The sequence below is a fragment of the Mus musculus genome, chromosome 8, assembly GCF_000001635.26.
Source record: "Mus musculus strain C57BL/6J chromosome 8, GRCm38.p6 C57BL/6J".
In the NCBI taxonomy this organism is placed as follows: domain Eukaryota; kingdom Metazoa; phylum Chordata; class Mammalia; order Rodentia; family Muridae; genus Mus; species Mus musculus.
The window spans coordinates 117,166,751-117,182,694 of record NC_000074.6 but is presented as its reverse complement, the minus strand read 5'-3'; the positions used below and the strand labels follow the sequence as shown (position 1 = coordinate 117,182,694).

Below are 15,944 nucleotides of genomic sequence, written 5' to 3'. Positions count from 1 at the left end.
CAGTAGGGTGTGGGGCTGGATTCTCACAAGCCCTCAGGAAGAAACCAGGCCACAAAGGAGGGATGAAGGTCAGGATAGCTGCCTACTTTACATATAGAAAGACAGAGTGTCTGCGAGAAAGAAAAGGCTTCAAAATGTGAGGATAAGCCAGGTGTGGTGGCACAAACTTCAAATCCTAGTACTTGGTAGGCAGAGGCAAGCATTCCTTTGTAAGTTCCAGGCCGGGGGTGGGGGGGGTGGGGGGTGGGGGGGGGTGGGGGGTGGTAGTATAGTGAGACCTTGTCTCAAAACAAACAAAAGAAAAGGACCCACCAAAACATAACACAACAAACAAACAAACAAACAAACAAATAGCCCAAAAGAGATTTTCTTTTTATAAATAAAATCCAAGACAGAATATTTTCAGTTAAACAGTCACCAAACAACCTGTCAGCCTTTCAGTGAATGTGGCTGGGAAGTGTGTCCCTGCCGACCAAGGCAAACCCAGAAAGGAGGCATGCACACAGTGCAGACACACAGGCAGCACACAGTGCAGACATGGCTGCCAGTGAGCTGAAGACACTGCTCCTCAGCCTGGGAGAGCAGAGGAAGCTAAGGTGAAGAGCAACTCCTGGATCAGCAGCCAGGGGCCAGCACAGGAGGCCCTGCAGGTGTCTCCAAAGGATCTGTAAAGCGGGCAGTCAGACGGCACTGTTCCTCTTGGTATTTAAATCTCCTGACTGCTTACTAGCTCCAGCTTTTTCCGAGCAAATATCTCCTGGGCCCGACTTGTGACACCCTTGAGTCTATCTATGTGCCTGAGAGTAAAAAGGAAACGGCGGACAAGCTTCAGTCAGGAGACAGCATGAGAGATGCCAAAGCTTCCCAAATACACCTTGTGCGAGCAAGCCTGTCTCCCAGCCATCTTCACCACTGACATCTGTCTATCTGTCAGAGCCATGGCCAGTCAGCTCCCAATTCACCCTCTTTGCCCACTCTGTCAAATGGGCGGGGTCTTTTAAAGCATTTTCCCCCTCACGTGAGGGAATGCTGAGCCCATCAGGGAGGGCAGTGGGAACACAGCTACGGAAAGAAAACTACAAGACAAGACAGCCAAGCTTGCTGGTTCTGAGGTATTGCCTGGGAGGCTCCCACAGTGAAGGTCTCTCCTGGCTCAGGCTCCTGCACTGTCCAGCTATCCAGAGGCCACCTTCAGTCACCTCCTCCCCTTTCCCAAGCACCGCAGAAAATCAATTTCCAGCAAGTTTCGCCAGTGTGGCCATGCAGTGAGCCACAGGCATGTCCTGTGCAAGGTCAGCGCAGAGGCCAAGGCTGCTGCTCGGATCCGTTATTCCTCCATTTTAAAGGTTCCTCTTGGACTAACCAATCCACTGCTACCCCAGTCTCCTGTTAGAATGACCAATTCTTTGTTCAGGGTCCGGGAGACAGCTCAGCAGGTAAAGGAGCCTGAAAAGCTGCTGGACGGACAGACATGACTTCACAGACTGTCCTCTAATCTCCACATGTGCTGCGGGACACCCACTGGGAACACCTGTCTACCCTCTACCCATCCCTAAATAAATGAAATGAAAACAATTAATAAAGACCAGAGTCAAAATCCAACAGTGGTGGCTGCAGCACACACCTTTAATCCCTCAGGAGGCAGAGGCAAGCAGATCTCTGTGAGTCTGAGGCTAGCCTGAACTACAGAGCTCGTTCCAGGATAGCCAGGGCTACAGAGGAACCTTGTCTCAAAACAAAATACCACACCATAATATATATAGAGAGAGGATTCTACAGTTAGAAGCATTTACTGCTCTGACAGAGTACCTGGGTTCAGTTACCAGAATCTGTGTAGCAGCTCAGAATTATCTCCTAACTCCTATTTTAGGGGATACTGTAAACATCCTCCTTCTGGTCTCCTTGGGCACAGCTACATATACAGTGCACATACCTATAGGAAGGCAAGGTACTCACATATAAAATAAAACTAAATAAACCTTAGAAACAAAAACAAAAAAGAAAACTCTAAACTTTCATGTTCAAATTTCTGTGTGGTTTCTCTGACCTAGATGGAGAAGCACAAGGCTTATAAAGATTCGCTTAGCTAGGGGGAAATTTTCTCACCTTAGTGAACTGTTCAAAGAAGGCTTGGTTGTGCTGTGTGTTGCAGATAGCAGGGTGAGGGAGCTACAACTTATCTTATTTGTTTTTGTTGTTGTTGTTTTCTTTTTGGCTTTTTCAAGACAGGGTTTCTCTGTGTAGTCCTGGCTGTCCTGGAACTCACTCTGTACACCAGGCTGGCCTTGAACTCAGAAATCCGCCTGCCTCTGCCTCCCAAGTGCTGGGATTAAAGGCGTGCACCAGCATACAACTTATTTTAAAATGACTATACTGTTACATGTTTTCCCAACAAGAGGGGATCCATTTTAGATTGTGTCATTTTCTCAGACATAGAGGACTAAGAGGAGAGAAAACTGACCAGCTAAAATATGTCAGGAGTCTTAAAATGTGGTCATATCCAGAACCCATGACAAATGAATTATATACCCTACACATTTGGAGGTTAAATAACAAAACTAACATTAATTATGCTTTAAACTCACCTGTCCTTCTAGCCTACCCCTGCGCCCCCAACCCAGCACTGTCTGAGCACACTCAATTGCTCCCTCCTATGGCCGAGCATCTACAGAGACTCCTCCTGGGGTGGGTAACACTGTTACCCTCACCAAGACATCGAAACTTCCCCTTCCCCATGACAGACACAAGTCAGGTCCAGATTCATGTGTGTCTATGTGTATGCATGTGTGTCTGTGTACGTGTGTGCACACGCTCATGCACTTATGTGACAAGTGCCTGCACACGTGGGTTTACGTCCTGGTTTCCTTGACAGGGTCTCATGTATTTCTAGCTGGTCTCAGACTCACTCACTCAGAGATAACCATGGTCTTCTGATCCTCCTGCCTCCACTTGCTGGGATCACAGGTGTGCATCACCACACCTGGCTGGGAAGTGCTGCCACCCAGGGCTTCCTGCATGCTAGGCAGACACTCTGCTAACTGAGCTACATCCTAGCTCCTCTGCTGAGCTCCCAGGCCTAAGGCAAGAATTCTTCCAACCAGGAAACTCGGCAGGTTTAGAAAGAGAAAATGATGCTCTTAAATGTCCCCCTAAAACTCAAGTGTTGAAGGGACAGTCCCCATTGCAGCCAGTGTCCAGGACCTTTGGGAGACGACTGGATCATGTGAGCTCTGACCTCATGGGTGAGCCAACCCATTTGTAGACTCAGAGCATAGGAGGGTTTGGTGAAGGAGTCTTTCTTGAGCTTTGCTCTGACAAGTGTTTCTTCTAGGCCGTCCAGCCTCAGCAGACGTAAGCAACCATGGACTGAAGGAACGAGCCCAAGCACACCTTCCTCTCCTGATGTTTTGGTGTACTTCATCTCAGCAATTGAAATGTAACTAACACAATGCCCCACTACTGCTTGGAAACCCTCCTGAGCTGTTAGTTACTGCTGAAGGAGTGCCAGGAGAAAAGTGCCACCGTGAACCTCACGTGCAACCGAGCTGTGTGAGCATCAGGCTGACAGCAGACTTTCTGATGACTGCCTCTGATGTCCTCTTCTGACCTCTGCACACACAAACATTCGAGCAAAGCACTCACATATAAAACAGCTATAGAAGAGGGTTCGACGGAGCAGTGACAAGCCAGAATGGAGAGCTTTTCTTCTCCACTGATGTAAACACTCATTTCTAAAAAATGAACCATACTCAGGCAGAACACAGGGGAGGGTGATGTCCATGGAGTGGAGGCACTGCAGTCTGGGGTGACTCATGGCCTGACTCCCACAGCGTCTATGAGCCATGTCACCTGGGACTATGCGCTATGAGGCAGGCCCTCTGAGGTGCTCGGAGACAGGCTGGGCCAGCACTCTTTACCCTAACTGGCAAACTAGTCATTCATTCTTTTGGAGAATTTGTTTTACAGATGACCCCCCACACACATATACACACCACACTCCTTTTTCTGTTTTTGTGAGTTTCCAGAAACTACACACACATACACACACACACACACACACACACACACACACAGAGTTTAGGGCAGTGAGAGTCTGTGTGTGACCCAGTATGAGCAAATGTGTGTATTCAAACACTTATGTAAGTGCAAAATTACACACCCACTGGAGGGAGCCCACCGTGAGCCCTGGTCTGAGTTACTATGCAGTGGCAACACAGGTTTGTTAGATGTAACACATGTCCCACTCTAGTGAGGATGTGAGGGTTATGGGGGAAGGGGGCTCTGTATGCAGGGGCTCAGGCCTTCTCTGCCCCTCCTTCTCAATCCTGTTGTGAGCTTACAACTGCCCTAAGACGTATGGTCTGGCTAAAATAGTTTTTTTTCTAAAGTTATGTCTCAGTTTTTTAAAGTTGTGCTTTGTGCACCTAGTGCAGTATCCACCGAGACCAGAAGAGGGCCCTACACTCCCTGGAACTGGAGTTACAGGCTGTAAGTTGTCTTGACTAGGGAGTTGGGAACTTACCTCAGGTTCTCTGGAATATAACTACACACTCTTACCCACTGAGTCATCTTTCCAGGCCCTCAGGTCTGTTTTGTGGAGTTTTTTTTTTTTTTTTCTCCAAAGATCTTTTCTAGTTCCCACTTGAGGTCATATCATTTGTTGCTAACATGTCCATTAACACAGACCTTTGATAGCACTGTGTCTGGTAGGAACACAGCAGCGAGTCTCACAGTTCCTCCCATAGACATGTGAGAGTGACAGAGCTCTCAGCAGGAAGCTAAGCAAGAGGGCTGTGCACTGGGAACTAGAGACCTAGGCCAGCTTCACGCACAGTCCCACCACTTCTAGCTGAACCAGGAAATCTTAAGAGTGTTTGCTGTAGCCAAGCCACAATAGGAGACCAACCATGAACAACAGGGCCTGTCCAGGGAGAAGGAGGGAAAGAAACTGCACCAGGCTGTGGGACTCTGAATGTGCACATCTGTGTGGCTAAGTGCATGTATATATGGGTAGGTGCGTGTGGGGTACAGAAGAGGGTGTTAGGTCCCCTAGCCCTGAGTTGCAGGTGGCTGTGAGTCACTAGACATGGGTGTTGAGCATGAATTCAGGTCCTGCATAAGGGCAGTGAGTGCTCTTAAGCACTGTGCTGGCCCTGCAGTTTGCAAGCGGCGTCTTAAAGGATGGTGTCCCAGCAGTCTGTGTGCCGTCCCCTCCACTCCTCCTCCAGCTGATTCTTTTTATCCAAGGAGTATCGTGTTTATTTACTTTCAAATTTTTCTCACACACATCCTGTGAGTCACAACTTGAACAACTTACGAGTAGTTCCCTGGGCTGACCTCACAGAACCTTCTGGAGAGCCGCTATAGAGAACCAGATATCTGGGTCTTATCCTAGACCAACTAGGTCAGCCTTAGAGTGCATAATAAGTGTAAGACATACCCTGGCTCTGGCCCGTTCCTGCTGCCCAGGATGCTTCTTGGGCCTCTCCCCCACATCTACAGCTCTGCTTCTTCCCAGCTAGCTGTGGCCCAACACCCACAATGGCGGCCTGCGCCCCACCCTCACTGGCTCTTCCCTGCTTTTATTTTCCCTCTCAGGACTGTGAGGTACAGTTCCTCTTCTAATGAACTGCACCTGCTTATGCTGACTGCCATGAAAACGGACTGTTCGCACCTCACCTGTGGTGATAATACAGCCAACCCCACAGGATCTAAAAGTAGACTGTGTTAGCCCCTGAGAGTGACTGTGAGGGATCATCTAGGTGGAAGACCTTGCCTCTGGGGGACACCATCCCATAGTCTGGGGTCCCGTGCTGAATAAAGGGAGAAGGTTAGCTGAGTACCAGCACACATCTCTCTGCTTCCTGCCTGAGGATGCCCAGAGACCAGCTGCTTCAGGCTCTGAGCCTTCCCTGCCATGATTGACTGTGACTTCAAACCGTGGGCCCGGGTAACCCTTTCTTTCCTTAAGCTGCTTTGCCAGGGACTTACATGACAGCAGCAGGAAAACTAACACACTTCCTCACCCCACACCAACATTCACAGTATTTCACACATAGTCACCTGACCTGAAGCACATAACAGGAGTGGGAACCCATGGATTCCAACCCCGCAGAATCAGTGACTGAAATGAAGTGACCACAGCTGTTGGGACAGGGTGAGAGTGGCTAGCAGAGCAGCTGAGGACATTCACAATCACGTGCTCAGACGGCCATGTCCTCCCACAGAGGGTCAGGCACACTGCAGTCAAATATACTCAGCTAGCTGCTGGGCTGCTGTCCTCACATGGGAGCTGCGTTGTAGGGCTGCCTGGGAAGGAAGCTCTCGTTTGTGGCTTAGGTAGCCACACCTCACCTTTCTGTGCTTCAGTGTCTCATGGTCACTGTCACCAGTGGTCTTCCGGGAAGCCGAGACTTGTAATGCAATACAGACTCCAAAAGGTTCCTAGGGCTCTGGCTTAGCTCATGCGCTGTCCTGAAGACGATGAGGCCCACGGGGTCCCGCAGAGGCTCAGAAGCAGCTCCTGCCAGAGCTGTGTCCTACCTCCCCAACACCCTCCCCAGGCTGCGACCCTGGCACAGGCACAGGGCGCTCTTTCCTTTCCTCAGGGAGCCTGGTCTCCACTGTGCTTAAGGGACCAGCACTGGCTTTGCTCTGATGCCACACAAGAAGATACATGTTTATCTTTGGGAACCAGTGACGTGAAGGAAGATGGAATTTACCTTAAGGAGGCCACGTTTTCTGGAAAGAGACTGTGGGAATTCAGCATGTATTACAACTTAGTAGAGGGCTTGGGAAAGGGCTGTTGGCAAATCGTCTACCACGGAAGCATGAGACCTGGAACTGGGTCCTCAGCACCTACGCAGAAGCCACGTGTGGTCATCGTCTGTGCCCTAGTGATGTGGGCTGAGGGTGGAAACAGCTAACAGGTGGGGCTGAGAGACTTTGTCTTAAAAATATTAAATACTCAAAGGAAACATATGGAAGTGTATTGGTGTTTTGCCTGCCCACTTCTCACAGAGACCGGAAGAAGGTGAAGGATCCCCTAGAACTAGAGATGGTTGTGAGCTGACATATGAGTGCTGGAAATTGAACCTGGGTACTCTTAGAAGAGTGGTCCATGGTCTCAACAGCTGAGGCATATATATATGAGTTCCCTATACAATATATCTTGACCAAACCCACCCTCCAAGCCCTCTAGACCCCATAGTACATGCTCCTCCTACCATCACGACCTTTCTAAAAAACCAATAACCACTGAGTCCAATCAGTGCTGCCTGCCTCCCAGGCAACCTACCAGGGGTCACATCCCTGAAAGACATGGCACCCCTTCAACCAGTGAACAACAATTGCCAATAGCTCCTCTGCTTGGGTGAAGCCTCTCTCATCTCCTCTGGCACTGATGACAGCTTGGTCCTATACAGGTTCCCAGAGCCACAGTGAGGTCATGAGGGCACCAGTCTGTCTTGTCCATAGTCCTCCTCCAAATCCTCCAGCTTTTGGACTTCTGCCATGTTCCCTGAGCCTTGTGGGAGGCAATACAGCTGGAGAGAGCCTGTCTGAAAAGGGGGGAGAGGGTGAATAGTGGCCTCCTAGCCTCTAGAAGCATGTGCGCGCGCGCACACACACACACACACACACACACACGTAAACTACGCGTGTGACATACAAACAGGATACAATGGGGGACATCTAGTGTGTATCTAGGAGTTTGGGACAGGGATGAAACAGCAGCAACCCTGGCATCACAGAAAGCATAGGAATGAAGCCTCATAGTGACAATGACTCCAAGCAGAAGCAGCCACCCCCACTGAGAGAGATAGAGAGAGAGAGAGAGAGAGAGCGAGAGCGAGCGCCTGTGACCCCTGCAGTACACACTGCTCGGCTTAGTCTTATGCAACTAAGCCCTTCCTTGTCCCATAGAGGTACTGACAGAACTTCAGAGAGCCAGCCGGTGCTTCCCACTCCAGCAGCTATGGCAACAGCACTTCTAAACAAAGTATCAACAAGATCAAATGTGTTGTAGACTCTGGGAGTTTGTGTTTTAACTCCCTTGTGTCAAATGGTACAGTCCACAACTGCCTTCTTTCCAGCCTGCTCAGTCTACTCCTCCTCTGGATGCTCCTCTTAGTAAACTACTCTTTCTATCCAATTGTGTACAAAGACAAACCAATAAATACCAGGGGAAAAGGTGTTACAGCCTATAGGTGGATGCTGAAACCAGCAAGACAGTGGGTTAAGTATCAACTCCCAGATCTACTTCCTGGTTACCAAGAGAAAGCTGCGTAGGCCAGGAGATGTCTGTGACCGGAGACTGCTAGTGTCGGAACCCCACTGACGGCATGCGGTTTTAGATCTGAAACACCCAGGCGGGCACACTCATACCATGGCTGTTGTTGGAGACTAACCTCAGCCCAAGCTGAGGGGCACCGGATGAAGCAACTGACGCATTCTCACCTGGTATCAAAGTCATGACACATAGGAAAAGCTGAGGAACCGCTACAGACAGACACTCATCTGTGATGATCTCCATATTTTCATGGTGATTGTATGTATGTATGCGTGCATGAATGTATGGGTATGCATGCATGCGTGCATGGGTTTACATGCACCACCTGAGTGCAGCCCCCCCCCAGAGGCTAGAAGAGGGTGTTAGATCCTCTGAACCCAGAGTTGCAGGCCACTGAGTGCTGGGAACTGAACTTGGGTCTTCTGCATAAGTGCTCTTCATAGTTGAGGGGTTTCTCTAGTCCCCTTTCCTTGCCTTTCTTGATTCCGACTCTGCTGAGCTGGCCAGGTACCATGGACAGCATCCTTCAAGTCAAGGTTGGCTAAGTTAAATGGTCCCGTCCTGGCTGAAGTCTGGCAGGGATGCTCCTGAATGCCGAGGTGGCCTCATCTATGGGGAGACCCTATCTCCTACTGGTCAGTTGGGCAAACAGCTCTGACAGGGCTCTCCACTGCAACCACTAGCTTTCCTTTCATAGGCAATGACACATTGGAGATAATATGGATAAATATAAAGATCCACTGATTTCTCAGACTCTTGCCCAGTGACCTCAGTGCCTACCAGTGGATCTGCCTGCAATGACCACCACCATTGGTATGATGATGTCTACCCCCACCTATGTCTCTGTCTACCTTCTCATCTCCCTCAACAGACACACTGGGGTCTCTTTTTAGGTTGCCTAGCCTGGCTTTGAACTCATGACTCTCGTTTCAGCCCCGAGTGAGTAGCTTCAAGGACTTCTATTTCAGTTCCCTTTACAGATGTTAACTGAGACTCTTCTGTAAGAGGCACACTGCATCTCCTCTCCCATTTGTAGATATATGTTTGTCCGTTTCATTCACTCAACCACTCATTCAAAGACGCACAATGGCTGTTTACTTTATTCTGATTATAATTCAGCAGGGTCCTTTGTTGCTCGAATTGCTGTAATCTGGCCACTACAATTTTTTGAGACTGGCTTTTTTTTTTTTTTTTTTTTTTTTTTGGTCCCTCCTTACTTTCTGGCACAAGGCACTCAAGGCTTATGGAGTAGTTTTCCTGCCTTGGCACCAAGCCAACTAGGTCTCTGAAGACCTTAGAGTTTTAAATGTTATCTGATTCTACTCTGGAAACCTCCCTCTGGCGGCCACAGGGTGGAGGAAGCTGGGCCAGTGGGGGAGCCGACCCAGCTCGGGGCCAACAGGAGCTGGAGGTTGAGTGGGCAGGGAATGGCCGGGAGGAGACAGACTCCGGAAAGCAGAGGCCAGCAGGGATGCTTTGGCGTGGATCAGATGCCAAGAGAAAGCTGGGAGGAGGGCTCTTGTCAGCAGCTCTCAGCTCTCTCCTGGGGAGCCTGTGGTATATAAAAGGTAATGGAAGGGGCTAGCAAGCTGGCTCAGTGGGTACAGTACTTGTCCTGCAAGCCTAATGACCTGAATCCATCCCTGGAACCCATATAAAGGTAGAAGGAGGGAATCAACTCCACAAAACTGTCTCAACCTCCACATCCTTGCTGGGGGATGTGCAGCACCCCATCATATACACACGTAAATATTATTTCTATATATACATTTGTAAAAAAAAAAATCAACCACACCACCAACAACAACAAAACTGGGGCTGGAGAGATGGCTCAGCGGTTAAGAGCACTGACTGTTCTTCCGAAGGTCCTGAGTTCAAATCCCAGCAACCACATGGTGGCTCACAACCATCCATAATGAGATCTGATCCCCTCTTCTGGTGCATCTTAGATATAATAATAAATAAATCTTAAAAAAAAAAACTGAAGGCAAATAAGGGTCTGGGGAGGCGGCTCAGTGGGTAAGAGTATTTGTTCTTATGGCAGGAAGACCTGAGTTCAAATCCTGAGCCACTCACATGGAGTGTGTCTGTAAGCCCAGGGTTTGAGGGCAGAGATCTTGTCTCAAAAGGTATGTAGACAACAACAGATGAAGATACCTGCCCACTGTTCTAGGGTGTGTGCATACACACAGGTGTGTCCCACCCTTACCCCACACACAAAAGGGAAGGAGGGACAGCTGACTTGGAAGGAACAGTGTGACCACCACGGGTGAAGGTGGCCAGGTGCTAGGTAAGTGACCTTCGGGCTTGGGACAGAGGAGAGGGCAGCAAGTGTCTTGGCACAGTTAGTGCTGTTGTGGGGGAAGTGCAGAGTAAAGTCAGAACTGTATGCCTGACCACAGTCCAGGGACAGGAAGGAGGAAAGCCAGAAAGTCAACTGTGGGGGAAACAAAAGGTGTCACTGGAGCAAGGAGAGACAGAATGTCAAGAAAGTGATGGGCAGTGATAAACAGGCCAAGGCAGAGAAATGTCTTAGTTTATACTGCATCTGGAGATTACGTGTCACAGCTCTTCAAAAAACAGGTTCAGTGGAGCCATGAAATGCACGTTTAATTGCAGAGTGAAGGCAACAGGGGACTTACACCAGGAGAGCTGTCTCTCCAAGCCTTAGCTAAGAAGTGGAGGCCAGACACTGTCAGAAGGGACTGTTGGACAGCCACTCTGCTTCTCACTGAGCACATGTGAGGGTCAGGCATGGTTTCCAGCAGGACAGGGACTCAGCAGAGATTAAAATGGCAAGAAAAGGAGACAGAACATAGAACGGAAGCTTGAAGAAACAGGTTCCATGTAAGTGAAGGGGTGGTGGCATCCACCCTGAATGCAGAAGACAGTAAGAATCACCCAAGACAGCCAACAGAGAGCCTCGGGCCAGTGACAGTGGAGTGGAGTACTTCCCATACAAGCCAAAGGATGGGAGTTTGAGTTTGGGGTAATGAGTACCTGCTATCATAGCTCTAGGAAGGTAGAGACAGGAGGATCCCTGGGGCTCACTGGAAGCCAGTCTAGCTGAATTGGGGGGCTCCAGTTCAGTCAGAGACCCTGTTTCAAAAGATAAGGTTGAGGGCTGGTGAGATGGCTCAGTGGGTAAGAGCACTGACTGCTCTTCCAAAGGTCCTGAGTTCAAATCCCAGCAACCACGTGGTGGCTCACAATCATCTGTAATGAGAACTGACGCCCTTTTCTGGCGCACCTGAAGACAGCTACAGTGTACCTGAGCAAGCAGAGTTGACCAGAGCAAGTGGGGCTGATCGGAGTGAGCAGAGGTCCTAAAAATTCAATTCCCAACAACTACATGAAGGCTCACAACCATCTGTACAGCTACAGTGCACCCATATACATAAAATAAATAAATCTTAAAAAAAAAAGATAAGGTTGAGAGCAATAGACACCCAAAGTCAACCTCTGGCCTTGGCATGGCACATCACTTGCATGTACACACACACACACACACACACACACACACTCACAAACACACATACCCCTCAGATAAATAAGTAAAGGAAGAAGGGAGGGAGGGAGGGAGGAAGGAAGGGAAGCAGGCAGAAGAGAACATTGGAGGAAGACATCTCCTTTTCTTGTCATATTAATCTCTTCTGAGTCCCTGTCCCTGCTGGAAAGCATTTTTACTGACAGAAGATTTGACGTGAAGTCCCAGGGCAAGCATGAACATAAATAGCAAGCACACAGACATGACTCCAGGATCACATAGGCTCACCACTCACCATCAGAAATAAACTGAGATGGACTCTCATGATCTCTTTATGCATGGGAAATGGATTTTCTAAATTTAAGTACGGTTTTTGTAATTTCCTAGTCAGTAACATTTACATTTTCAAAGACAAAGCTGGAAAATGCAAGTTAAATTTCAAGATGAGCTCAAAGGCAGAATGGTGACCCAGCAACTTTTGAAGCAAATTCTTCTAGAATGAAACAAGCCAGAGTCTTGCTCTGGCCACACCCCAATCTTCTGAAAACACACAAGAGAGATGCATTCATGACGAGACATGCTGACACTTCCAGATTTTCTCCTTCGGAATTATTTCTCAAGATGTCATTGAAAAGTGGCTCCTTCAATGACCTTGAGACCTCATGCAAAAGATTATGTCAGAAGTGTAGCTCTTTGCTCTGGCTACTGTGTGTGACATTTACTTTGTAGTTTTGGGGGCCAAAAGGCTGAAGACAGGTGCCAGGCTGCCCAGGCTCCTCCTGGACCCTCCATGATTGTCTTTATATAGCAGACAGAGAAATGGAATGGGGGTTGGGAGGGAAGTGGGCTAACGGGTCCCTCCCTCACTAACAAAGGGATGCTTGGCTTCTTCTTTGCTACAGTACACAAGTGGCACTAAATACCACAGACACGCTACATTCCAGCAGCGGGTTCAAATTTCTCTCACTTTCCATTTTCTCTTTCCATATGGAGCAGTGAGAGGGAGGAGGAGGAAGAGAAGGAAGAAGAGGAAGAGGGGACCAGGAGAAGGGTTTATGGCTTTTCAAACACAGCAAGCCTCCTGAAGAAACATAAGGGGACAGCAGAAGTTCCACGAGTTAGTTCATCCTCTCAGACTGCTGCGTGAACTTTAAGGGCGGGCTGTTCTGCCCACGTAGGATCAACAGGAGCTAGCACCTCGCACACTTGGAGGTGACTCCAGGATCAGCTTCTATCTAGCAGCGCTACACTCCAGTTTCAAGCTACTTCTTTGCTTCTGGCAGCTCCTTAATTTATAACCCGCTGCTATAACCATCTCCAAACAACTTGAGGCTGCACATGGCTTTCCAAAGTGTTGTCAAGGGAATGAATGCTTCTCCTCTGAGTCCCCAGCCCTGCTGGGACAGTGGATCGCTCACTGCTGCTACTGTTTCTGAATACAGAGTTTGGTCTCTCCTCCCCGGCCTCTTGGCACCAAAGCTGACCATGTTGTTGAAGTCGGCACATTAGGACCCCCTCATCAGTTACTCTTTGCAGTATGATGGCGACTCTGTCCTCCTTCCATCACTAATACATACTCAGCCACGGAGCAAAATGTTTGGCCAAAAGTTTCATCTTACGGGGTTTCATCTACAGCATCTTGAAGGCCAGCAACACCTACGCCCCTCTCATACATACAAGATCCACTTATGACTCTAGCACCTCTGGTCTGGAAATACAAAATGATCGGCTTTCAGAACAGCCAGCCCCACTGTCTGCCCACTCTGCGGGACAAAGGACTGATGGAGGGCAGGCTGAAGCACTCTGCCACAGGCTAACGGGGCCTGTGCGAGGGAGGGAATGATTTGATTTGGCCGTGCTGGGAAAACACTGTCTACAGAGGGATATCTGAAGCAGGCCTGTGTGTGTGTGTGTGTGTGTGTGTGTGTGTGTGTGTGTACATGCACGTAAGTGAAGGACAAATGGATATCTGAAGCATACACACATGTGCTCATGCATGTGGAGGGCCGAGGCCCATGGGGTCTTTGTCACTCTCCGCCTCGTTTTGAGGGATGAAGTACCTGACTGAACCTGGAGCTTCAGTGACAGTGACCTACTGGCCAGGGAGCTCTGGTAGTCATCTGTCTCCGCCTTCCCAGGATTGGAATCTGAACTCAGGTCTTCATGCTTGCGCAGCAAGCACTTTGCTCTCTGAGCCAGCTGAAGCAGGTCTTGAAGGATGGACATGAATTTACTGGCCTGAAGGTAGCAGGAAGTTCAGAAAGGCAGAGGGTAGCCCCAAGGCTGGTCGGGAGCCCCAGGCGCAGGAGGGCGAGGCTCCGATGGACGGTTATCTCCTGGCCTCAACAACTGTGCTCTCCCTACTTATTTATGGTTAGGTCCCCCACCCCTGAACTGAAACAGGAGCCAGCTGATTTCTCCTCAACCCTGACATCAGCTAAGCTCGGGGCCTCACCCTTGCCATGGGAGGAGGGCTCCATTCTCGCCCTTGCCAGGCCGCCCAGCAGACAATTCTTTACCACATTCCAGGAGATATTCTGTAATGACAGCAGCTTAGGACTGAATAAGGACCTAAGCCAAGGAGACCCAGCCTGCTAGAACACTCTGCCTCCCTCCCCTCCTATGCACCCTCACAGTACTTGGGTCCAGCCACATGTCGGCTCATCGTCTCCTGTCCTGCGTGGCCACACACCTGTTCTATCTGAGCACCTCCACAGACCCATCTCCCCTCTCTCCACACCCTGTTTACACACGGCTTTCTTCACCTGTGACCCCAGGGAGAAAGTCCTTACGCCTCCTGCAGGTTAAACAGCCTTTGTTCCACATCAGGTGGATTCTACCCTATAGGAAAGTCCTATAGGGCCCTAACCTCATTCCCAGCATCAGTGATGTGAGCACTTTCCATAGGTGGAAATGCAGCCATCATCAGCGAGGTAGGGGACCATTTTGGTGCCTCCTTTTCCTCTCCACCAGGTCGCAATGCCAATAGCACCAACTGAGCCCCCTGCTCCATCCACAGCCCAGCCCTAGACCAGGCTCCCTACTTCCCATCAGAAAAACTACAACAGCCTCACATAGGGCTCCTGCTTCTGCCCAGACTCCTCCAACCTGCTCTCAAGTGACCTTAAAAGAAATGCACAAACAAGACTCTACATTCTCTCTCCAAGAAACTGCCAGTGCCATTCTCAACCTGTCGGCTCTACCCTGAGCTGAGTGGTATCAGGAATGTGCTCTTTTGTCCCCCTCCCCTCCCTCTGCTCTTCCACCTCCTCCTAATACAGGGAAAGCGCAACCTAATCTAGGAGCACTGTGGCACCAGCACGCCTCTGGGACCAGACACTCGTGGGCCTCTGCTCTGCTCTGGGGACACCCTGCCCCAACTGCTGGTCCCAACCCAGCACCACTCTCCCCTGCTCTTCAGCTTAGATGTCTCCTCCCTCGCAGGTTCTTCTAACAGAACAAGTTCCTTGAAGCAGTCCTCAAAGCACCCACTCCCTTCCTCTCTGCCATTACGGGACTGTGTACCATGGCTTCCCAGTGTACACTTCACAGGTGGCAGAACACTGCCTGCCTGGCTCAGGGCAGGGCTGCCCACAAACACAAAAGGTTAGCAAGCCTATTGCAGCACACCAGTCCGGAGTCTCTCTTGCCACTTAGGGACGGGTGCTCCCTGTGCAGGAGGCCTCACAGAGAATGGTCAATGCTTACAGTGAGATTTCAGAAGTGTCTACCTTAGGAAACAGAAATTTCCTCCCTCATTTCTGACCTCTGACCCCTCTCCTAGATGCTGGGACCACACTATGAAAAAAAGAAAAGAATACCCAAAATAGTTTTGATATCTTAGATACGTGTTTATTTTTTCACTAGCTCCACGGAGGTAGGGAAATAAAGAGTCAGCCTAGAGTTCCAGGAACCAATCTTAGTGTTGACCCTGTTTGGTGAAAGGCAGTGATTATCCACTCTAATAGCAGGAAGGGTGCCCTTGGGAGGCCAGGGACCAGCAGCCTGTAGCTGCTAAGACTTGGGAGTTACCCCTGGATGTATCTCCTGAAGGCTGGCTTGCCCTGTCTTCAGTGTCCTGAACAACTGACACGGATACCACCAAGGCCCCTCCCCATTAACTGTACCAGATAAAAAGGGTGCAGGGCATTTCGGCAACTTTAGACA

The 15,944-nt window shown here is 49.6% G+C and overlaps 1 protein-coding gene across 1 annotated transcript in view; it reads right to left on the bottom strand.

The window, feature by feature from the left end:
* The window catches only part of Gan (giant axonal neuropathy), a 47,854-nt gene that overhangs the window by 23,140 nt on the left and 8,770 nt on the right, over positions 1–15,944 (bottom strand). The gene's annotated exons all lie outside the window — the stretch shown is intronic.